The following is a 25,117-nucleotide window of genomic DNA, read 5'->3' as shown; positions in this document are numbered from 1 at the left end:
CAATTGCTTTTTCAAGGAGAAACATTGATATTTTGGGACTACAAGCAACATATGGTATCAAGATGTGGTTTAATTTGCATTTCCCTCATGAGTAATGATGCCGAAAATCTTCTCAGTTGTATGTTGGCTGTTTTGAGGTTCTCTTTCGTGAAGTACCTGCTCAGGATTCTTGCCCAATTTAAAGATGGTGTTGTCTGTCTTTTCCTTATTCATTTGTAGAATTTTTGGAGAAGAATATTTTCTAGATACAAATGCTTTACCAGGCATGTGTGTGTGTGTGTGTGTGTGTGTGTGTGCGCGGCGTGTGCATGCGTGCGCTTGTGTGTGTGCATGCACACGTGTCAGCCTCAAATTTTCTTTTTTCATCTTCTTAATAGTGTCGTTCATTGAATGGAATATCTTAATTTAATTAAACCCAATTTATCAATATTTTCTTGTGCCTTGTTTAAGAAACTGTGGCCTACCCCGAAGGTCCTGAAGGTATTTCCTGTATTTTCTTCTAGAAGCTTTATTGTTTTAGCTTATACTTTTCAGTGGTGGTGGTGGTTTAGTCCCTAAGTTATGTCCGGCCCTTGCCACCCCATGGACTCCAGTTCACCAGGCTCCTCTCTTCATGGGATTTTCCAGGCAAGAATATTGTAGTGGGTTGCCATTTTCTTCTCCAGGGAACCTTCCCGACCCAGGGATTGAACCTGTGTGTCCTGCGATGCATTCGAAGGACTGATGCTGATGCTGAAGTGCCAATACTTTGGCCACCTGATGCGAAGAGCTGACTCTTTAGAAAAGACCCTGATCCTGAGAAAGAATGAAGGCAGGAGAAAAGGGTGACAGAGGATGGGATGGTTGGATGGCATCACCGATGCAATGGACATGAACTTGAGCAAACTCCAGAAGATTGTGAGGAGCAGGGAAGCCTGGCATGCTGCAGTCCATGGGGTCTCTAAGAGTCAGACAGGACTGAGCACCTGCAATGCAGGCAGATTCTTTACTGCCGAGCCACCAGGGACCTTTAAGTATATGATCCATTTTGAGTTAATTTTTATGTATGGTGTGAGAAAGGGTCAAGTTGCCTTTTTCCCATATGGATATCCATATGAGCCAGTACCATTTATTGAAAAGACCATCCTTCTTCCACTGAATTTCTGTAATGCCTTTATCGTAAATCAAGCGATTAGTCATATATATGTGGACCTCTTTTTAAACTCTATTCTATCCCATGGTCTATTGTTTATTCTTTACCAAGACCACACTTTTAAAATTAGTCTAGCTTTGATACTTGGTTTGTTTTTCCTCTTCAAGATTGCCTTAGTTATAATAAGTCCTTTGTATTTCCATCAAAGTTTTACAAATAGCTTTCAAATTTCCACCAATTAAACAAAGCTGTTGAGCTTTTTATTAGGAGTGCGTTGAATTTATAGATGAATTTGAAGAGTGCTGATAACAACAATCTTACATCTTTGAATTCCATGTTCATGATATATTCTTTCATTTATTTCAGTCTTCTTTTATTTTCCTCGGCAACTTTCTGTAGTTTTCAGTGTGAGCTCCTGGTCATTTTTCATTTGATTTATTCTACATAATTGATGCTTTTGGCACTTTCAAAATTTTACTATCTAGTTGCTTCTTTTTCGAATAGAGTTATTTCTCTGTTGAAATTCTTCAACTTTTCTTCTATTTTGACTACCATTTCCTACATCTTCTTGAACATATTAATCATGGTTATTTAAAAACTCCCTGTCAGTTAATGTTAATACCTAACTTGCCTATAAGTCTTTTTCCATTAAATATATTTTTCATTTGGATTTCAGTAATTCAACCTTTTAAATTTTTTATTATATTTTCGTAGGCATTGTAATTTTTGGTTAAATGCCAGATGTCCCAAATGAAAAATTACAGGGGCTTTGGATGATATCTTCTTCCAAGGTTGTTTTAGTCTTGCAGGCAAATAGTCAAGTCTTGTAAAAATTTAGTTTTATGCTTTTTGAACTGAACTGAATGCTTCTTGGACTTATTTCAACTTTTTATGTTGCTTTTTATGGATGGGTTTTTACTCTTTTTTAAAAAAAATTATTTAATGCTTTTTGTTTGGCTGCACTGGGTCGTCACAGCTGTGCTCGGGCCACCTCTAGATGTGGCGAATAGCAGCTACTCTCTAGTCGCAGTGCATGGGCTTCTCACTGCGGAGGCCTCTCCTTGTCACAGAACGCGGGCCCTGTGACCTGCCGGCTTCTGTAGCCGTCGAGCGCAGGCTCAGTACTTGTGACACGTGGGCCCATGTTGCCCCATGACATGTGGACTCTTCCCAGACCAGGGATCCAACCCATGTCCCCTGCATTGGCAGGCAGATTCTCAACCACTGGACCTCCAGTGAAGTCCACTTTTTATTCTTAGGGCATGGTTCTTACTCTTAGGGAATGACCCTTCCGAGGTTTCAGTTTAAAGCCTGGGATATTTACCAAGACACTTCCCCTTTAGCAAGGCTGTAATTATGGCCTTTGCCTCCCTGGTAGAAGTCTCTGATCAGCTTTGTGAAAGCTCAGCTTAGGAATCCATAACTTTAGGGAAATATGTATGCACAATATTAGGTTCCCTCTCTCTTTTTTTTTTTTTTCCTAGCACTTCACTCTCCAGTAGCAAACTTTAAACTACTCCAAACTCTGACTTCTGCCTTTTCAGCCCAGTCTGTTTTCTATATCCCCATTTTTAAATTTGTAAATGTCTTCAGGAAAATAGTTCAGATAAAATGAGGAAAATAGGTCAGATAAACATGGACTTTCCTTCAAGTCTTGTCTGTTTGTTTATTGTCGCCTGCTTTATGTACTTTGTCTCACATTTAAAGGTGCTTTTGAAGTCAGGGTTAGTATGATGCCAGCTATTCTGCTATGGCCATGTAATACAGAACTATTTTTTTCTGTGAGAAAATTAAACAAAAATTGCCTCAAATCCATTTTTCATAAACTCATCCAAGATCTGAGGTTAGGGTGAATGCTGTCACTCAGTCACATCTAATTCTTTTTGACTCCATAAACTGCAGCCCACAAGGCTCCTCTGTCCATGGAATTCTCCAGGCAAGAATACTGGAGTGGGTTGTCATTCCCTTCTTCAGGGGATCTTCCTGACCCAGGAACCGAACCTGTGTCTCCTTTATTGGCAGGCATATTCTTTATCACTAAGCCAGAGAGTTGGTTAATACAATGTCTTGATGACATCATGAAGAACTCAGATAGATGCTTTCTATCTTTCTACTCTGCCATCTTCATGTATCAGTATTGTCTTAAGCTACTTCTCTTGGTTCCCTGTGTCACATTCAGACACAACATCCAATGGAAGAAAAGAAAACTTTCCTCTTAGGTATCTCTTTTTATTAGCTAGTAATCTTTGCCCAGAAGCCCCCCTGGCAGACCTTATCTCATGAATTATTGAACATCACTAGATCCCTTGTTTCTGTTCCCAGCATGGAGAATGGGATTCCTCCCAACTCTGCGTACAAGCCACAGATACCTCAGAAGAGATGCACAACTGAACTAAATTTAAACGCTGCCGACAAGAAAAGAGGTTACTGGGTAATTAACCACTGATGTCTGCTACACTTAATTTTGCTGAACCTCATTTTCTTTATCTGCAATGTGGGGGGATAATGGTATCTCAGTTATAGGTTGTTATAAGGAATAAATGCAATAATCCATGGATTATTTCTCCAAAAATTCCCCCAAGGCCCTTTTAAAAGTCTCTATCTCACAGGCACATACTAATGGATGGCAAGTCCTATCAAAAGTGTACAAAGTCAACTGGGTAAAACAGTTTCTCTCTTCCTTGATGTAATTTCTACAGTATTGTTAATATCTTATGGCTATCATTTTATTGACTTGGTGCCATATTATACAATAGGTACTGTACATATATTTTTTTCTAATCTTAACAACAAAAATATAGTCATGCATGTTCTTGATTCATTTGCTCAGTCAACTTGTATTTGATTGCCAGTAATCTCATTTAGTTTCTTTCCAGGTAGCACAGTGGTAAAGAATCTGCCTGCCAATGTAGGAGACACAGGTTTGATCCCTGGGTCAGGAAGATCCCCTAGAGAAGGAAATGGCAGCCCACTCCAGTATTCTTGCCTGGGAAATCCCATGGACAGAGGAGCCTGGAAGGCTACATTCCATGGGGTTGTGGAGTCAGGCATGACTGAATACACAACACACACACACACAATCTCATTTACAGACAGTGCAAATGAGGTTTAGAGAGGCTGAATAATGTTCAAAGTGACACAATTAATAAGCGGTCAGATTAGATTTGTCTGACTCCAGTCTTTGCAAATCCCTTATAACTTCCTTTCCTGAAACCTTCCTGGTGTTCTGTTTCACCAAGTTTAATCTATTGAGAAGAGGGGTGTCTGCAGCTGTTGCAGCGTGTTGGCCCATCTCTAAGATTTGCAGGAGAGCTGGTCCACACGGGTCACCGGCCTTCCCCGGGGCGCTGGGTTAGTTCTCCTCTGCTCCAGCAGGTGGCAGGCTGGTACCATTCAGTGCTTCCCCTCTTCACTTGTGAGGAAGCAACTCAAGTGGTGAGAAAAATTTTCTTGGAAAACTATAGAAATCAGACTCATTACCTTTTAGTCCCAGTCTGTAGAAAGAGCAGCTGACACTTCTCATCGGCTCTCATGCATGAAGTGAGGGATGACGTAAACTGCATTTGAATTAACCTTTTTACTTTTGAAAGGCGCTCTCGTGTATTTTACACACGTTCATCCCAATTACAAATGTTAAGATTGTAAGGATCAATAATTGTCAGCTATAGGGTTTTATTTGCTTACTTGCCATGAGCTTCCTAAAGCAGAGGGTATGAGTTACTTATCTTTGGGAATAAACATCAGGCAGAATACTGGGTGTTTGTAGAGTACATCAGTGAATGACTTGGAGGAAGATGATCTGGGTTTGAGCTTTGACTTGGTCATTTCCTGAGAGGCTCTTAGTAAATCCTTGCTTTCTGAGTTTCAATTTCCTCTTTGGTAACACACTGATGATAATGATGATGGTGATGATGATAATTCATAAGGTTTTGTTGTGAGAATTAAAAGTATATGAAAAAGACTTCTTAAGTGTCTGTCAGAGACAGTTATTATTTTTAGGTGACCAGACCAAAGTTGCAAAATATATGAGTGGTTGATACTTTCTCATAGGGATTAGAATATAAAGTGCTTGGAGCTGGAATTTAGGCAGATGTCACTGGGAGCATTTCACCTCTGGTTGTCATTTCCCACCAGCAGCTCAAGTACTCATCTTCATCAACTAACATGGAGACTCACTGAAGTGATCTACTTATTGTCTGTCCTGGCTCCAACTCTACCTTCTTCCACCCAGATCTCTAAAGTTATTATTCAAGGAGGTCCTCCTGTAACCTAGCTTCAGTCTGCTGTCTCCTGTGACCACCCACTCATGTCCACACACACAGCTTCTGCAGCAGGCTGAGTCTGGGAATCCCCACATGCCGTGTCCCCGTTCACTTCTCTGCCTGTGTGTGCCCTCACTCCCGTTCCTTCTTCTCTCCCCATCCTCCTCCAACCACACTCACTCTCCACGAATCTCTCTTCCAAGAAGGCTTTCTCTAGCCACATTGATCTCCCCCCTTAGAACTCCCACTGCTCTTATGAGGCAGTACAGATCACCGAATAAGTAAAGACATGGTCTTCGGATGTATTCATTCTGGAATCATATCCTGACAAGTTATTTAAACTTTGTATGCCTCAGTTTCCTTATTCTTAAAATGAGAATAGTAATAGTCTATAAAGCTGTTTTGAAGATTTAATGAGATAATGTATATAAAGGGTTCAGCACAATACCTGGAGCAGAGTAAGCACTCCATACACAGTGGTTATTATGACTGTCATTATTATCACTAGTTTACCTGATATTTCTTTACTGCTTGTTTTGGATTATGTCTCCTCCTCCACCTAGGAATACAGTCAGCTTCTTGTCTTTAGGGACCATATTTTATGTTTCTCTGTGGCCCTGGCACTGCCTTGTGCTTTTTCTGAACAAGAGAAGTGTGCCACAACTTTTATCACTCAATCAGTCTTACTTCATATTAAGAAGTAAAAGTGATCCTCAAGTTAACTTTTAGCAAAGCCACATGGAGACTGGTTGAAGATGCCGTTGCTGCATGCCAAAAATCTCTACAGAGTTTTCACATTATAATAATAATAGAATAAATTATAATATACATTTATGTTAATAATGTAAAAATTATAATCCTATTATTATTTCTGACTAGACACTGGCCATTCAAAATTCACACAGAGAAGTCTGTATGACTGAAGTATATATTTTATTAGAGTCAAAAGATTATTTTCTACACAATTTCACATTACCTGTAGGATAGGGAAGAAGCGAAAAAAAGGAGAAAAATGTGACAAGTGGAAGTTCAGCTGGTAAAGAATCCATCTACAATGCGGGAGACCTGAGTTCCATCCCTGGGTTGGGATAGAGGTGGAGGGTGTGGCAACCCACTCCAGTATTGGGTTTCCGTGGTAGTTCAGCTGGTAAAGAATTTGGCTGCAATGCAGGAGACCCCAGTTCGAATCCTGGGTTGGGAAGATCCCCTGAAGAAGGGATAGGCTACCCACTCCAGTATTCTTGGGCTTCCCTGGTGGCTGCAGGGGAGACCTGGCTTTGATCCCTGGGTCAGGAAGATCCCCTGGAGGAGGGCATGGCAACCCACTCCAGTATTCTTGCCTGGAGAATCCCCATGGACAGAAGAGTCTGGTAGACTACAGTCCATGGGGCTGAAAAGAGTCAGACACAACTAAGCACACAACAAAATGATACTGACGAAGAATCGGATATTTGCACAGTTTACTAAGAGAGCATCATGAGATTGAGTTGAATGTCTTCTTTCCTCACACCAGCTCGGGGGTGTTGTGACATGAGTGATGAATATGGCCTAGGTCCAGGATATGGCTGCTTTTCTCCTCTAGTTTTCATGATTTTCCAAAGCAGCACTAAACTGCTTTCTCTTTCCCTGCCCAGAGTGGATGTGGTTGCAGAGCTCTTCTCAGTCCCAAATAGAGGTGATTGTACCTGGGGTCCCAGGAGACTCAGCTCTATTTCTCAAGCCTGTTGTATCTGTGCTGGGAAACCCTAGGGTGAAATGTCACTTCTCTAGAGAGTTAGGAATCTTCCCCCACAACCAAGTAGCCTGATCTCACACTGGATCTGAACCTTACCCTGGGGTCCCTCTGCTGGCTGTGAGGAACAAGAGCAGAAAGCAGTTTTTGAACTAAGAAACCCTGGATGTTGTCTTTGAATGTAATGCGTAGACAAGAGTGTTCCTGTTTGGTGGGGGCAATTGTCCTTGAGTTACGATATAAAATGAGGAGAGAAAACTAAGCTAGCAATAGTAACACAAGGTTCCCTCCACAGAGGATTAACGATTAGATTCAGGTCTCAATCCAAAAACAAAAATTAATTTACTACAGAGCACTGAAAAATATCTCCTTTGAAGAATACCTGTGGGGGACAACTGTAGTTTGTTTTCAGCGCGTGGCAAGATTAGAAATCAGTGGAGATTGCTCCGTCTGTGCAGGTAAAGCCACTGGAAGGCCTGCTCCTCACCTATAAGCACTTTGCCCTTCCCCCAGCTTGCTCAGTGTAGTCTAATCCCCGAGTCCAATTACCAAGGCACCAGGGTGAGAGGTACCATAGAAATACCAAAGTGAAGGGATGGGATCAGACACTTGAGCGTGCTCAGTAGATGGAACATCCTGATTATGGACTGGGCTTTGTGGCCCGCTGTCCTGGGATATTGTTGACTGCCCTGACTTTCTTACAGAGAGTTAGGGCTCGGCCTCTGCTGCTTTGTTGCTATGGCTGGTTCTTTTGCTCTGTCAGAGGGACCACAAGAAAGCATGGGCTCAGGTGTGTACCCAGAATAGGTAGCTGAAAGGCTTCTTATAAACAAAGGAGCAAGGCCTGGTGTCTGTCACCCAAAGGACCAGAAGGAGAGAAATCAAAACCAATCACACAGGTAACCTCAAATCTTCTCTTGGTTCATTTTCTGATCAAGTAAAATGAAATCCATACACAATATGAAGTCAGTAGAAATACCTATCATGCCAGAGTAGATGGAGATGAAGAGGTTGAAAAATGTAGGGAACGCCATTGAGAAACAGATGGAGCCAGGTAGGAAATGCTGACCATAGAACAACAATAGAATTAGCAAGGCAATCACAAGAAGGACTCCTTTGCAGATAGGAAAGGGGCAGTGCTCTAAAGGCCTTAACCAGCCCAGAGATGCAACACACCTAGCAGCCAGCAGGGGGCAGAGGTGCTCTATGTCTTAGAGCTCAGGCTGGGTCTACGGTTGGGCACATTTAACCCCAAGACCTACAAATCCTGCTGAAACTCCCCTGGAGTTCAAACTTCTCTCCAGGAAGAGCAGCACCATGAAAACAGGAGGCGGCTGATCTCAGGCGCTTTACCGTAAAGGTTGGCTTTGACTTCAAGAAATTTGCTGATTTTATATCTTCTTGCATTTGCTCTCTTCCCATCCCACTTGCTTCCAACAAGAACCTCTCTGTTGGTTTGGGATAAAGGGCAGTCAGCTCTTTCAAAGTGAAGCCTATGGATGCATGGACTCTAGTCTAGTTTGTCCCCTAATTTGTCCCTCTTGCTCCTCCCTCTCCCTTTTGGTAACCATGTTTATTTTCTATGTCTGTGAGTCTATTCCTGCTTATTTGTATTATTTTTGAGATTTCACATATATATTTTTAGATATCATATAGTACATATATACATATATATGAAAGTGAAAGTCCGCAGTCATGTCCGAGTCTTTGTGTTCCCATAGACCATAGCCCTCCAGGCTCCTCTGTCCATGGAATTCTCCAGGCAAGAATACTGGAGTGGGTAGCCATTCCCTTCTCCAGGGGATCTTCCCAACCCAGGGATGGAACCCAGGTTTCCCACACTGTAGGAGGATTCTTTACTGTTTGAACCAGGGTAGGGCATGTATACATATACATACACACACATACAAACATATGTGTGTGTGTGCTTGCACGCCAAGTTGCTTAGTCATGTGTGACTTTTGTTACCCTGTAGGCTGTAGCCTGCCAGGTGTTTCTGTCCTCAGGATTCTCTAGGCAAGAATACTGGAGTGGGTTGCCATGCCCTCCTCCAGGGGCTCTTCCTGACCCAGGGATCTAACCTGTGTCTCTTATGTCTCCTGCTTTGACAGGCAAGTTCTTTAATACCAGTGCCACTTAGGATCCCAATGTATGTATGTCTGAATCACTTTGCTTTACACCAGAAACTAACATTTTAAATCAACTATATGTCCATAAAGAAAAAAAAAAATCAGGGAACAAGGAGGATTGAAGAAACAAGTCAATATAATGGGGTAACAAGAGTTAGGTAGCCAGGTTTCTCACTAACAGAAAGGAATATGAATATAGAGAGAAAGCTGGAAAAAGCCATGTGGTGTAGGATTAGGACTGGAAGTTTCCCTGGTGGCTCAAAGAGTCCACCTGCAATGCGGGAGACCCGGGTTCAATCCCTGGGTTGGGAAGATCCCCTGGAGAAGGAAATGGCTACCTACTCCAGTATTCTTGCCTGGAGAATTCCATGGACAGAGGAGCCTGACGGGCTACAGTCCATGGGATCAAAAAGAGTTGGACACGACTGAGTGACTAACACTTTACTTTAGAGTTCTCAGTATGGGGGGTCAGATGCAAAAATAAATATTGATGTACATTTCTGTGTATGTATGCACATCTATATCTTAACAAGTATGCATATACATAAATATAAATATTTCCTAGTGAAAGTGAAAGCAGCTCAGTCGTGTCCGACTCTTTGTGACCCATGGACTGTACCATGGAATTCTCCAGGCCAGAATACTGGAGTGGGCAATCTTTTCTTTCTCTAGCAGATCTTCCCAACCCAGGGGTTGAACCCAAGTTTCCCACATTGCAGGCAAATTCTTTACCAGCTGAGCCACAGGGAAGCCCACATAGTTCCTAGCTCTGTCCCAGACTGAGCTTGGAAATACTAAAATCCCAGTAATAATACGCCTGCCTAGAGTCCAGATCTTGGTTTCTAGACACCATTCTCCAATAAAAGGACACAGCGTTCTCTGGAGAAATGGTTAATTCCAAGGACGAAAAATATAAGGCAAGTTTAGTATCTCTCATGGAGAAGGCAATGGCAACCCACTCCAGTACTCTTGCCTTGGAAATCCCATGGATGGAGGAGCCTGGTAGGCTACAGTCTATGGGGTCGTGAAGAGTCAGACACGACAGAGTGACTTCACTTTCACTTTTTCACTCTCATGCATTGGAGAAGAAAATGTCAACCCACTCCAGTGTTCTTGCCTGAAGAATCCCAGGGACAGGAGCCTGGTGGGCTGCTGTCTATGGGGTCGCACAGAGTCGGACACGACTGACGTGACTTAGCAGCAGTAGTAGTATATCTCATTATTCTAGATGATAAGCAAGTAATCAAAGAGTGATGGATACATGTCCAAAGGACAAAGAAGATAGCTCAGAAGGATGCATCTGGTCCAGACTGGATGAGTTGAGTGTCAAAGAAATCATAATCTCAAATTATAGCCCATTGACTACAATAGACATCCATTAATTTATCCTAATGTAAATAAGTAAGTGAACACACAATGGGAAGAGACTATTTCTCTCTATAGCATAGTAATTCCAGCTAACAAATGTGGAAGGAATTAATGGAATTAGAAAAGCATAATTTGAGACCAATAGTGAAATTATTTTAGGCAAAAAGTATGAATAGATGCTAAAAGTAGTGGGTGAAAGTCAAATGAAGCATGGCATATTTACATGGTCTCAAAATAACTTTCCACAAAACACTGATTAACTGCAGAGGGAAAAAGTGTAACTCTAGAGTAGAGAGCCCTGGTAGAACCATACTACTCAAAGATCTAAGTTGACATCAACTGGTGACAGAATAGACCAACAGCATGTGTCATATTATGGGATGCAGTGAGAAAATCCAGCATCACATCTGTGATCACCCTGCTGAAACTGGATAATCACACCTGAATCTAATCAAGAGTAAGCAGCAAACAAATCCAAAGTGAGCCATGTCTTTGAAACAAATCTCTTTGTGTGTGTGTGTGTGTATACACACATCCATATGTATAGGTATACAGACACATATTCTGTTGGTTCTGTTGTTCTTTTGGATTCAGAAGCTTTTGATCATGTAGCTTGCTACTTTTAAGTCTTTGTTCAAACATCACATTCTCAGAAAGGCTACTCTGATCACTCTACCAAAAATGAAAATTAATGATCTCTCCATTCCGTATCCCTGATCCCCTGACCCTACTCCATTTTTTCCCCATAGCAATGTCACTTTTCACATACTGTGTTACTATTAACTGTGTTTATTTGCTGTCTCCATCCTCCATCATATAAACATTATAATGGCAGGTGTTGTAGGATGAATTTCCTAGGAGAAAGCTCTGAGATGAGATTGTGTGCAGGGCCATTGCTCTCAGTAACAGGGACCGGTGAGGACTGAGGACACAGGAATGGGAGGAGAGGAGAGCTGCATTTGTAACCTAGGTCTCAGCTAACGCCAGGGGCTGGGGGGGGAGCCCCGAAGCTAGGGCAGTGCTTCAGTGGTGTCCCAAACAGAGACAAAAGGGGCTGGGCCTTTGAACCCACATGGTGACCAGTCATGGAGTGCAGGCTGCCCCCGGGAGGGGCATGATGGTGGGTGACACAACCCCCTTAGGCAGAGGGCAAGTCCCAGGAGGCCTCAGCTGTGGGTCACCTTCCTGCAGCACTCCAGGCAGCTGGGGAATGAGCAGTGTGCTCCTGACGGGGGATCTGGGCAGTGCATCTTGGCAACAGCCACAAGAATAGGATCTTTGTCTATGGCTGTATCCTCAGCTTCCAGAATGGGCCAGAGTTATTGACTGGACAGGTGGATGAATGAAGGAATGAATGAAGAGTTCCTTTCCAGAAAGCTCACATGCACAGATAAGACGTGGCCACCCTTCTCAGTGGGCAAGCAGAATGACTAGAGTGTAAAAATAGAAAACAAGCCAACACAATCATGGAAACCTTTAAGACAGTACAGCATCATAAAAAGAAAAAAAAAAGTAGCAAATGGGAGAAGAAAGACACAAGGCTGTTGGAAGGAGTGGCAAGTCTGGGTAGGCATCCAATAAATTTATACTGCAGGGAGTTTCCATGTTGACACGCGGATCCTGAGCAGTTCATTGTAAAACCAGGGTGTGCTGTTACAGGCCCGAGGGGCTGGGGTTAAAGAAAGCATCCTGCTAACACAAGGAACAACTGGCTCCCGTGACAGAATTTTAACAAGCCTTTTCTCATATCTGTTGACTTAGCGCAGGCCAGGGAATTCTTTGAAAGGCAACGAGGCTATAAATCAGCAAGTCCCGTAACGTGCATTCCAGGCAGCACACAAAGGCACCGTGGCTAAGACTCCAGGAATGCCACGGTGAGTGGTCCTGGTGGTCGTGGGGTTAGACGCTGGGGCTGGGAATAGAAAACACCCAGAACAGGGGAGCAAGGGAGCCCCAGCGAGAGCAGCATGGTCTGTTTCTAATATAACATCCAGCACCTGGGCCCAGAGTGCTGCCTAGGGATACTCAGCACTCAAAGAGTAGTTGTTGGGTGACTACACGATAGTCAGGAGCATTGGTTGTGGCCCTGGTTCTGTCACTCATGGGCTGTGTGACCTTGAGGAAGTCCTTTGACTTCTCTGAACCTTGGTCACCCTGTGTGCAAAATGTTGGGCTCAAACATGAATGGAATCTTTGGGAGTGACTGACCCATGAGAGTTTCTGAGTCTCAAAAAATATTCAAAGAAGTTTCTGAAGCTGTGGAGAGGAGAGAACAAAGCCTGCATGGCAGAGAAGAGCCTGCAGTCTTCTGAGCTAAGACAGGAACCAGGGATGGCAGAACCTGCCATATCTGCCCTCCCACCCCTGCCCCCACCCCAGGGAGATTCACAAGGTTAGTAGGAGACTGTCGTGTCCATGTCTCCAGGGGAAACGCCTCTTCTCCTGCTGCCTAAGGCACAATGATTCCCCTGAAACACTACAGACCCCATCTCTGGGGAAGCCTGATGCCAAGTTGAGGCAGAAGAGGCCACTTCTCTCTGATGCCCATTGCAACTGCATTATATCTGGGGCAGGTCTCTCAGAGGCCCCAGTGATGATAGGCTTTCACCAAGAAAATGAGAGTTCAAACTCTAGCTTTTCTGCTGCTTGCAAACCTAGCAAGTGACCTGATTTCTCTGTGTGTATATATACTTCTTGGTGTCTGACTCTTTGAGACCCTGTGGACTGTCGCCCGCCAGGCTCCTCTGTCCATGAGATTCTCCAGGCAAGAATACTGGAGTGGGTTACCATGTCCTCCTCCAGGGGATCTTCCTGACCCGGGGATTGAACCACATCTCTTGCACTGGCCGTCTCCTGCATTGGCAGGCGGATTCTTTACCACTAGTGCCACCTGGGAAGCCCTAATGCGGCTATCATCCAACAGCACAGGTGTGATCTAGTGGTAGAAGTCATGAACTCAGCATGGCCGCTTCCCCTCTCTGCCTCTCTCTCTTCCTGCCTTCTGTGTTTTCACCTTTCCTTTTGTGCAGGCAGCCCAGCTAGTCAGACAGAATATAAGCAAGGCCAAGGACGTGAGTTCAACGTCCACACGGGACCAGAATCCTGCTCCTTGTCCTGGTCACGTCGGTCCTCAACAGTCAATGTTCGTGCTCATGCTTCCTTATCACAGAGCAAAGGCAGTTTGTCACTGACCAGTATCACTGTGGGCAATTCCTATTTACTCAGCAAGGATGCCAAGCATTTTTAATCCCTGAGTCATCAGGAAGAGGAATTTGGCACCAGGGGAAATGGGGAGGGGGATGAATGAGATGAAACCAAGTGAGGCAAGAATGTAATTATGTGGGTCAGGTTCTGCCATTGTGGACACAGAGGAAGACAGAGGTGATGGTTTTTCCCTTAGAAAAGTTGACATGCGGACCCCAACTCTCCCTCTTCTAAAACTGAAGAAGAGAGGGCTATGATAGGTGTGTGGGGTTGCCCCTCTCTCTCTTGGAGTGGCACCTTATGCTGAACCAGGGTTTCTAAATCCCTGGGCTGGGATCCCTGCAGGGTGCAGACCTCTCTGCAAGGGGCCCTCAGGGTTTATGTATGCACTAAGCAGTATTTGTGTGCCGTGCAAGGATAAGTACAAGTGCTCCCGTGGAGGAGGCACGTCATTCTGACGTAAATCTGGGTCCTTACATTCAGATCAGTTGGAATGTGGACTTTCAGTCCAGCGAGCCTTGAAAGGTGGTGTCTCCGCTGCCCCAGATGCTCTCTTCTGCCCCATCTTTCTCAGCATCCTCAGGTTCAACGGTCCAGCCACGGTTATACACCTCATAGCAGGCTTTCCTCTCCACTTAGGGCCCAGGGACCCATGACTGTCTGAGTCTCTGCCTGTAGTATCAACCTCCTTATGAGCTGAATCTGGGGGTAGGAGGGGCACTTGGCTCCTCCTGGGTGCAGAGGGATGGTGGCTCAGGTGGTGACAGTCCATTTTCTTTCTCCACTTCAGTTGATGGCCTCACTAGGCCTACTCCTGTTTTTCCTCCCAGCCCCTTTTTTCTCCATCACTGTTTTATCATCACCCCTCTTCCCCTTTCTAAGTTGCTAAAAATGGTCTTGTCACACTTCTCCTTGCTTTTCCAAGATCTTGCCTGCTCTTCTAAGTCTTTCACTCTGTGTTTAAGCCATGAAGATTCCTCCTCTGCAGCACTGTCAGATGCTCTTAACACCAGCTCATACTCCAGTGGGCCCAGAACATCACTACAGGTCTAGTGGATACCAAGATGGTGTTGAAAACTGAACAGGTTTAAAGCGGGAGAAAGGCATCAGTTGGGCCTTAATGATGTGCCAGGCAATTTACACAGAACATACACTTAGTCCTCACAGCATCCTTCAGAGGTACTTTTACTCCCATCTTATGGGAGAGCAAATTAAGGCTCAGAGAAGTTGAGTACCAGAGCTGGGGTCTCAATGAGCAAATGAGAGTCATAACTTATCCCAGGTCTGGGAATTCTCTGGCAGTAGAGTGGTCAGGACTTCACGCTTTCACTGCCAGGGCCCAGGTTCAAACCCTGGTCTGCCAAAAAAAAAAAAATCCTTATCCCAGGTCTGTCTGAGTCTGGAGCTCACCCTTGTTTCTACACTTCAACTTCTCACTGACTCCACAGTAATCTTCATCACTACCTCTGGCTGATGCGATTTCATCTTGGCTCTCAGAAAAATCTGATATGTCAGGTTCAAATTTAATCAGAGTACCCTATAAATTATAGTTGGAGAAGCAGAAATAAATATGTCAAGATGATTTATAGGATGAGAATGAGACACAAGCTCTGATAATTTGACCTGAGTTGAAAGATGCTAAGTGTGTGTGTGTGTGTGTGTGTGTGTGTGTGTGTCAGAGGGAGAGAGAAAGAAAGAAAAAACATATCTAGGAAATTAATAAAAGCATCAGTATTGGGCCATTAGTCCTGAATGCTGGAGCAAAATGAGACAGCAGCTCAGGAAATGCTTTTAATGAACAGAGACCCTGACTCGGGAGGTATATATGATCCAAGAAGAGGAAAATCTTAAATTTCTCTCAGCTAGTATTTTATTCTAAAGAAATACTGCATATAGTTTATTATTTGTAAGATATATATTGAGTAAGGTTTTTAAGGAGAAACACACAGAGACCAAGACTCTGTGTTGATCAGTTAGTGAAAATGTTATGAGGCTTGCTTGCAGGAACCTGACCCTGAATTTCCCCTAAGAACGATGACTAATAATATTTGCTCATTCAGTTTTTGCAGAGGCTTTATAGAACATAATGATTGTAAATCATGAGAATCGACTATACCTGTGTTTGTTTGCTTGTTACATTGTCTCTCCCACTAGATAGTACACTCCATGAGGACAGAGGTTGTGTCTGTTTTCCTAACATCTAGATCCCTGCAGTACCCTGGCACATAACAGGAATCAAATAAATCCTTTTCTGAAAGAATGAATGGAAGTCAGGAAGAGAATCATGATAGTGTATAGTCACAGAAGTTGAGGGAGCTTTGAGAAGTGAGTAATCAATGCAACCCAAGCAGAGGGTTTGTTGGAGTAAGGAGGGGCAAGTATCCAGTTGGCAGATGGAAGTCATTCATGGCCTTGGGACATTCCTTTCAGCTGAGGGAGGAGGCAGAAGCCAGATTGCTGTGGTCTGAGGAATAAGCAATGAGGAAGAAGGAAAAATAACTGTAGGCCACATTTTTGAGACGTTTGGGTGAGAAGTCGGGGAAAGAGATTCGACAGAAGCTAGAGGAGCATCTGGCTGAGAGTTGGGTCTCTCAGGACTGGAGAAACTCTCCTGGAAGAATACGGAAGTAGCCCTGAGAGAGGAACAGGATGGGGGAAGTCACAGAGAGAGGTAGGAAAACAGAATGTGGTTCAGGAGAGAGACTGGGCTCTGAACAAGAAGGAGGGAGCCCTCAGTTGTACAAACCAGGGAACAGGGCAAAAGGATGCGTGTGGATTTGAGCATGTTTAGGGTGAAGGAGGCGGGAAGCAGCAGGGGATCCTTCCTGACTGCCTCGTTTTTCCTTGGTAGAGCAGGGGCCCAGGTGCAGTGTTAGAGAAGGAGATGAAAGGCTCCTGAAGGCTGAGCCTCAGGCTTGGAGGCAGTGACGGGGCTCATGGTGGAAAAATCGAAGACCTGACGGGCAGAGTGATGCTGAAGGCCATGGTGCTGCAGTGGCCTCAGCAGCCAGGGTACCAAGAGCAGCCCAGGCAGGGTGCAGTGCTGCTGGTCTGCTCTGGGGCTTTGTGGGACAAGTGCAGTGGAAGAACTGCAGCACAAGGGGGCTGGCATCTACGAGAGATGAGAAAAGTTCAGACTGGAGCAGCCTGATGGGTAGGAAAAGACAGAGAACAAGGGACTTGTGGTACCCATGAGCTGGAAGAGCAGGGAGGGCAGGATAAGGATGTGATAGGGGAGGGTCAGAGGTTCCTGAGGAGCTCTGGGTGGTGACTGAGCCCAGAGTGTTGCCATGTGGGTGAGTGGTTGAAGGTTACTGAGTTCCCGGACATAAGAAGATCCAGGGTTGCAAAACCAATGATCCAGCTAGCCTTGTCTTAATTTAGTTAGTGATTTATTGAATAAACTTCTTACCTGTGGCTTAAGGCCTTAAGGAGATGACAGTGATGCAAAATACAGTGAGGTTTGCTCAGCATCATGTATATGAGGAAAATGGAAATACTATTCTCACAAGTCAGACAAGTAGAAGATAGTCATCCCTTCCTCCATACATATCACAAAGCATGATGGATTAATTTTTTGAAAGCAACTTGAGATAAAGTTGTATATACTTGGAAGTACTGAGGTATGAAAGAAAAAAGTCTAGACTCAGGGTTAATGTATCTAAGTGTTATTCTAACTCTGTCCCTAACTAGTCTTATGATGCTGGGCAGGTTTACCACTCTGGGCCCTTGTTCTCTTAACTGTAAAATTGGGTGGGTGTTGATATCTAAAGTTATTTCTCATTCTAAAATTCATAGCATTTTACAGTTCTCTAAAAAGTAGTAGTAGTTTTATTGTTTGTTGTTTTAGTTTTACCAACTGAGCTATGAGGGAAGCCTTGTCTAACTCAATGAAACTATGAACCATGCTGTGTGGGGGCCACCCAAGATGGTCGGGTCATGGTTGAGAGGTCTGACAAAACGTGGCCCACTGGAGAAGGGAATGGCAAACCACTTCAGGATTCTTGCCTTGAGAACCCCATGAACAGTACGAAAGGAAAAAAGTTAGGACACTGAAAAATGAACTCCCCAGGTCGGTAAGTGCCCAACATGCTACTGGGGATCAGTGGAGAAATAACTCCAGAAAGAATGAAGGGATGGAGCCAAAGCAAAAACAATGCCCAGTTGTGAATGTGACTGGTGATGGAAGTAAAGTGCAATGCTGTAAGAGCAATATTGCATAGAAACCTGGAATGTTAGGTCCATAAATCAAGGTAAATTAGAAGTGATTAAACAGGAGATGGCAAGAGTGAACATTGACATTTTAGGAATCAGTGAACTAAAATGGACTGGAATGGGTGAATTTAATTCAGATGACCATTATATATACTACTGTGGGCAAGAATCCCTTAGAAGAAATGGAGTAGCCATCATGGTCAACAAAAGAAACTGAAATGCAGTATTTGGATGCAATCTCAAAAATGACAGAATGATCTCTGTTCATTTCCAAGGCAAACCATTCAATATCACAGTGATTCAAGTCTATGCCCCAACCAGTAATGCTTAAGAAGCTGAAGTTGAATGGTTCTATGAAGACCTACAAGACCTTCTAGAACTAACACCCAAAAAAGATGTCATTTTCATTATAGGGGACTGGAATGTAAAAGTAGGAAGTCAAGAGATACTCTGGAGTGACAGGCAAATTTGGCCTTGGAGTACAAAACAAGACAGGTCAAAGGCTAACAGTTTTGCCAAAAGAATGCACTGGTTATAGCAAACACCCTCTTTCAACAACACAAGAGAAGACTCTACACATGGACATCACCAGATGGTCAATACTGAAATCAGATTGATTATATTCTTTGCAGTCAAAGATGGAGAAGCTGAGGAACTCTATACAGTCAGCAAAAACAAGACCCAGATCTGACTGTGGCTCAGATCATGAATTCCTTATTGACAAATTCAGACTTAAATTGAAGAAAGTAGGGAAAACCACTAGACCATTCAGGTATGACCTAAATCAAATCCGTTACCATTATACAGTGGAAGTGACAAATAGATTCAAGGGATTAGATCTGATAGACAGAGTACCTGAAGAACTATGGACAGAGGTTCATGACATTGTACAGGAGGCAGTGATAAAGACCATCCCCAAGAAAAAGAAATGCAAAAAGGCAAAATGGTTGTCTGAAGAAGCCTTACAAATAGCTGAGGAAAGAAGAGAAGAGAAAGGCAAAGGAGAAAAGGAAAGATACACTCATTTGAATGCATAGTTCCAAAGAATAGCAAGGAGAGATAAGAAAGCCTTCCTCAGTAATCAGTGCAAATAGAGGAAAACAATAGAATGGGAAAGAGTAGATATCTATTCAAGAAAATTAGAGATACCAAGGGAACATTTCATGCAAAGATGGGCACAACAAAGGAAAGAAATGGTATGGGCCTCGTATTAAGAAGAGGTGGCAAGAATACACAGAAGAACTGTACAAAAGAAATCTTCATGACCCAGATAACCACAATGGTGTGATCACTCACCTAGAGCCAGGCATGCTGGAATGCAAAGTCAAGTGGGCCTTAGGAAGAATCACTACAAAAAAAGCTAGTGGAGGTGATGGAATTCCAGTGGAGCTATTTCAAATCCTAAAAGATGATGCTGTTAAAGTGCTGCACTCAATATGCCAGCAAATTTGGAAAACTCAGCAGTGGCCACAGGACTGGAAAAAGTCAGTTTTCATTCCAGTCCCAAAGAAGGGCACCACATCTTAGTTGCTGCATGTAGGATCTAGTTTCCTGACAAGGGATTGAACCTAGGCCCCTTACAATGGGATTTTGGAGTCTTAGCCACTGGACCACCAGGGAAGTCCCAAGGATTCCACCTTTTGATTTTTCAGATGGTAAAACTAGGACTAAGGAGATAAAGTGATTAAATAATAGTGAAAGAATTGGGACTAGAAACAAGTCTGATGATCTGAAGACCTTGTGCCTCCCTAAATCTCTACGGCCCTTTGTGCATAAGCTGAGGGAGTCATGACTGTAAGCAATAATAAAACTGTCTTTGAGGAAGCTTGCTTTCAGATTGGAAGTGACTAGGGGGAGGGCCTGTATCTCTTTCACTTTCTGCTGTCTTGATTATTTATGCTAATTGGGACCAAGTAAACTTACTTAAGTGAAAGATATAGTCTGTAAATGCTGTTTAAATAATAGTGTCAGTCTTCTCCCCAGTGACTGTTTGAACAGTTTATTTGGCGGTTCTATATTTAATGTAGGGCTTCCCAGGTGGCAGAGAAGTAAAGAATCTGCCTGTCAATGTAGGAGACACAGGTTTGATCCGTGGGTCAGGAAGATCCTGTTGAGAAGGAAATGGCTACCCACTCCAGAATCCTTGCCTGGGAAACCCCATGGACAGAGGAGTCTGGCAGGCTAGAGTCCACATAACTTAATGACTAAACAACAACATTTAATGTGGAAATAGAACATGAGAAGCAGCAAAAATACTTGAATCATAGGTTTCAAAATAGTCATAATATCATAAATAACTTTATCTCAAAAAAAAAAAAATCTTGAAGGACATTTTGAAAAATAGAAATGGAACGAGGATATTGTGGTAAATAAAAATAGAGAAACGGAAGTCCAGAACTATTGTTATCAATGTCTGAAAGAGCTCCGTGTTAGGGAGGAAATTATTCCCTGCTTCCTACCACTGTTTTTCATATTTACTTATCTTGTTAACTTTATTAAATCCAACAGGAAATAATTTCGGCATCACTGCTAATTTGTTTTGACGTGCCTCAAGAGAGCTATTTTTTCCTTTTAAATGGTGCCTGCTGCTTTCTATCAAACCATGCCCCAACTGAAGGGGCATCTGTTATTGGAATGCCTTTTCAAAAACAACAGTGGAGTCTGAACGTCTGGAAGGTTTACAGTAAAATCTTCTATTTGGAGCCCACGTTTGTGATGGAATGCTTGGATAGATTTCATTTTTTAAGTCTTTTGAGAAAATTGTCATGTGTTATCATGTTCCTATGGCTGAACTTCATCGGTTAAATCTGACTCTCTGAGGGTTGAGTAAGGGGCATCCCCACTGGAGGTGTGGCCTGAGGTCTGCTCTGAATGAGTCTACAACCCGCAGGGCAGGGAGTTCCATGATCTTTAAAGGAAACTCCTTGCTTCTGCCCAGAGTCAGTTTCTAGTAGCATGTATTTTGAATAACTTAAAGCCAATTTGGTCATCTAGCAAATATCTAAAGTTCTTTCGGCTTTGGATGGTAGATGTGGAAATGCTGCAAGACACTTATTCACACCCTCACTACCAGTGAGATTGTTAAAACAAATGGCATAGTAAAATGGGAGTACATTATATGAAAGTGAGTTGTGGATCAAGTTTTGGTGGCTATGTTAATATTTATTCATAAGCATGGGAAACAAATGCAAAGATATTTAAAAGGCAGAATGGGCCAGTCTTAGAAGGTCAGATTCTTTATGAAGTTATAGATGCAGGGGACTTCCCTGGTGGTCCAGTGACTAAGACTAGGTGCTTCCAATACGCAGGGGACCCACATTTGATCCCTGATCAGGGAACTAGATCCCACAAGTTGCAACTAAGAGTTGGTATGTCAAAACTGAAAGATCCCACATGCCACAGCCAAGATAGAAGATCCCATGTGCTGCAACTAAGACCTGGCACAGCCAAATAAATAATTTTTTTTTTTTTTAAAGAGGCAGGACAGAGATCTGAAGCTGAAGCTAGGCTTGCCAGATTCTTCCTCCTAACTTATCACCTATCCCTTATGCTAAGTCACAGGGGTGGATTTAGACACACCAAAGTGCTAAGTAACCACTTCTGAAAAGTATTGATTCCTGACTGGAATTCTCAATTGCTAATTAACTACCCCTGGAGGGTAGATTCCTAATGTTAACTAACTGCTGTTAAATTGCTAGCTGGAGTCAGTGTGTATCAATACATTATCCTGTTGGGAGCTACTTACAGCATCATTATTCTCGCAGAGTCCCAGGCTACACACTGCAGAGGGACACTTATCATGGCCAACCGCCTTATCCATCAACAGACTCTCACACGTCTAACGAGTAATCATCTCTCCAATCTACCATCTTTTCTCGTCTCCAGAGTCACTGACCTAGTTTCAGTCCTCAGGAAATTTCCTTGATAGACTGTTACAGCCTGCTCACTGCTCCTTTTACCCCTCTCTTCCTATGGTTCATTCTCTTTCATCCTAAAAAAGTCAGACCCTGCCACTTGTGAGCATAAAATCTTTGGAGAACCCCTATGGCGTTTTGTGTATATCCAGTCTCCTTAGCTGACCTCAAGCCACTTCTCCCTAAGAACATCTATGCTCTTGCTATCCTACACTTGTCACAAACATTGTGACCTGTTTATCCTTCAGGCCCCTGGTAGGTGCAGGTCCTTCCTCCTCTTAATCCCTGGAAAACATCATTTCTTATGTTAAGGCCTCATTTATGTTGCCTCCTCTGTGAAGGGCACAGGAACTGTTCAGGCCTTTTTGCTCTCACAGTCCTTTCTGTTTATATTCATCAGTAGCAGCTATTCTGATGTGTATAACACAGAATGCCTAGTCATTTTTGAACTTCATATAAATAATGAATTATTTGAGTTATTTGTCAGTCCTATGTAATATTAGTCGCTCAGTCATGTCTGACACTTTGTGATCCCATGGACTGTAGCCCACCAGGCTCCTCTGTCGTGGGAATTTCCCGGAACACTAATGGAGCAAGTTGCCATTTTCTTCTCCAGGAGATCTTCCCAACCCATGGATTGAACCTGTGTCTCCTGCATTTGTAGGCAGATTCTTTACCATTGAGCCACTGGGGAAGCCCAAGAAGAGACTGCACATGTGATTTTGAACCAGGGACCTTTTGAATGTTAGGCAAACGAGATAACCACTACACTACGGAAACTGGGAACACATTTATACTAAACATTATTGGTTATGTACCTTAATTTAAAATGTAACTGAACATCCATTTTTATTTGCTGAGTCTGGTAAGCTTAGCTGCACTGTAATTCAACTGTTTACTTGTCTGTCACTTTGAGGCACTTTATTCTAGAGAGCAACTAGACTCCAGGCCTGGCACCAGGCTTCTAGCCAGTACATGTTCCTTGAATAGAAGAAAGAAAAAAGATCAAAAGAGAAATGAATGCCACTGCTTGTCTTTTTCCATTTGGGAAGATTAAAAATAAAAATGCTGGGTTCCTCTATAGGGATAGGTGAGAACAATCCCCATACTATGCAGTATTTTAGAATCAAAAACTGTTCCAGAATGAGGGATGGCAAAATGGGGGCAGAGTAGATGGGTATTTTCTAGTGTGGAAGCCAAAAGTTATGGCTGGCATATGGAAGCAGTAAAAATAATGACAGTGAAATAATGTTAATTATGTGGAATCCACATCAACACACTTTTAGGGCATCCCTGTTGAATCCTCACAAACCCTCTGAGCAAGCGCTCATTGTAAGGTGCTGGACTCTTCTCCTCCCCCATTTTTGTACCATGTCAGCTCTGGCTCCACGTCCTTCCCAAAGACCACCTCCCCCTCAACTCCACCCAGAGAAGCTAACTTGGGAGGAGAACTGTTCAAAGCCCCACCTTGTAAATGGAAGGTAATGCATGAGGTTGCCAGGTTCCTCTGAAGGATTTGCACTCACTCCCATTTCTCTTTTGGGAAGCTTCCTCTGCCAGTAAGAGATTTTCAGACTTCACTTTTGTCTCACTCTTGTGGCCATATGACTGCATTGACAAAAGTCTGCTTTAATGGCTTATGACTCTAGAACATAAAGAAATGTTTCAAGGACAGGGGAGGGGATAATAGCATGCAAGATCCTGTATAGAATGGACCATACAGCACCTCCCCCCACACACACACACATTGCCTTTCCCTGAACCCATGATGGGAGACCATTCAAAACGCCAATTTGAGTAACAACCCTTAAATGGACATTGTTTGGGTATGAATGGATCCCATTGGCTTTAAATGTTTTGTTCCCCACATAATTCCTATTTTAGGCAGATTGGTTACTATAGAGACTAGAGCCGCCTTCATTACGGATGGTCAAGAAAGGACATGGGTAGAGCAGAGGCCTAGGGTCCAAGGTCCAAGTCTTAGCCCAACCACAGACTTACTGTGAGATTGTCCATACTTACCCAATTGCTGCCATCCTGCCTTAATCAAACAGGAGTGAAAAATATCTGAGCTGGACCCCTTTGGAGAGTAATATTCATATACTTTGTCTTAGGGAGTGGGTAAGATGGACGGATTTGGAACAAGGGAGAAAGATTCTAACATAAATTTAAGAAAATATTGCACTTGGAAGGCTGCTGTTGATCTACTAGGTAATCAACTATCAAAATGGGAAAGGACTGCTTATCACATGTCACCTCTGGGGTTGGGATGTGGGGTGTGGCTTGGGGCATTTTTAAAAAAGTGTGTGTGTGCACCATATACACCCAACCTCAAATTCCTAAACATAATTTGTAAATTTATAAATTTACAACTCTTTGTAAATTATTTACCTATCTTTTGAAAGGAATGATTATTTCTCTAGCACCCCACTGCACGTATTTTGATTTTTCAAACAACTTTTTATGATTAAGATTTTTGGACATAAAGCTGAGAGGCAAATAGTGTAAAGAACTTCCATGTATCCATTACCCAGCTTAAACAATTATCTCATATTCTATTTCATCTCACTTATCTTTATGTTTTCTTTTCTACACTATATTAGAGCAAATCCCAGACAATGAATCATTTGGCTTGTAAAATGTGATAGCTTTTTATTTTCTTTAACAGATAAAGGCTTTCTTTACATAACAGCAATGTGCTATTTTCACACCCAGAATAATTGACAATGAATGCCTTAATATTTTCTAGTATTTAATTCATGTTCAATCCCAGGTAATCTCAAAAGTACCCTTTGGTAGTCAGTTTGTTGCATTTAGAATTCATGCATGGTCCAGGCATTGTGTTTATGTCTCTTGAGCATCTTTTAATCTTGAATTCCTTTCTCTCTCTGTTACATGTTCAAGAGCATGCATGTGTGTGTATGTGTGTTGGGCAGGGTTGGGAGTTAACATTGTTATCACCATTGGTAGTTTGCTGAACAATTTGTAAGTTAGTGACATTTTATTCTTAAATATGGGTTCCCCAGGTGGCTCAGTGGTAAAGAATCCTCCTGCCAAGCAGGAGACTCAAGTTTGATCCCTGGGATGGCTACCCCTCCAGTATTCTTTCCTGGAAAATTCCATGGACAGAGCAGCATGTCAGGCTACAGTCCATGCGGTCG

At 43.0% G+C, this 25,117-nt stretch overlaps 1 protein-coding gene across 4 annotated transcripts in view; it reads right to left on the bottom strand.

Annotated features, from left to right (window-relative positions):
* The window catches only part of ANKRD55 (ankyrin repeat domain 55), a 189,443-nt gene that overhangs the window by 125,671 nt on the left and 38,655 nt on the right, over window positions 1-25,117 (bottom strand). For 2 of the 4 annotated variants that reach the window (XM_043887843.1, XM_043887844.1), the window contains exon 2: window positions 23,424-23,601. The exons of the other annotated variants lie outside the window; for them this stretch is intronic. The gene's annotated coding sequence lies outside the window, so the exon portion shown is untranslated. The remainder of the gene's footprint in view (window positions 1-23,423; window positions 23,602-25,117) is intronic. 4 annotated transcript variants of the gene reach the window in all.

The sequence above is a fragment of the Cervus elaphus genome, chromosome 25 (genome assembly GCF_910594005.1).
Source record: "Cervus elaphus chromosome 25, mCerEla1.1, whole genome shotgun sequence".
NCBI lineage: Eukaryota > Metazoa > Chordata > Mammalia > Artiodactyla > Cervidae > Cervus > Cervus elaphus.
This window is presented reverse-complemented; position numbering and strand designations above follow the sequence as displayed.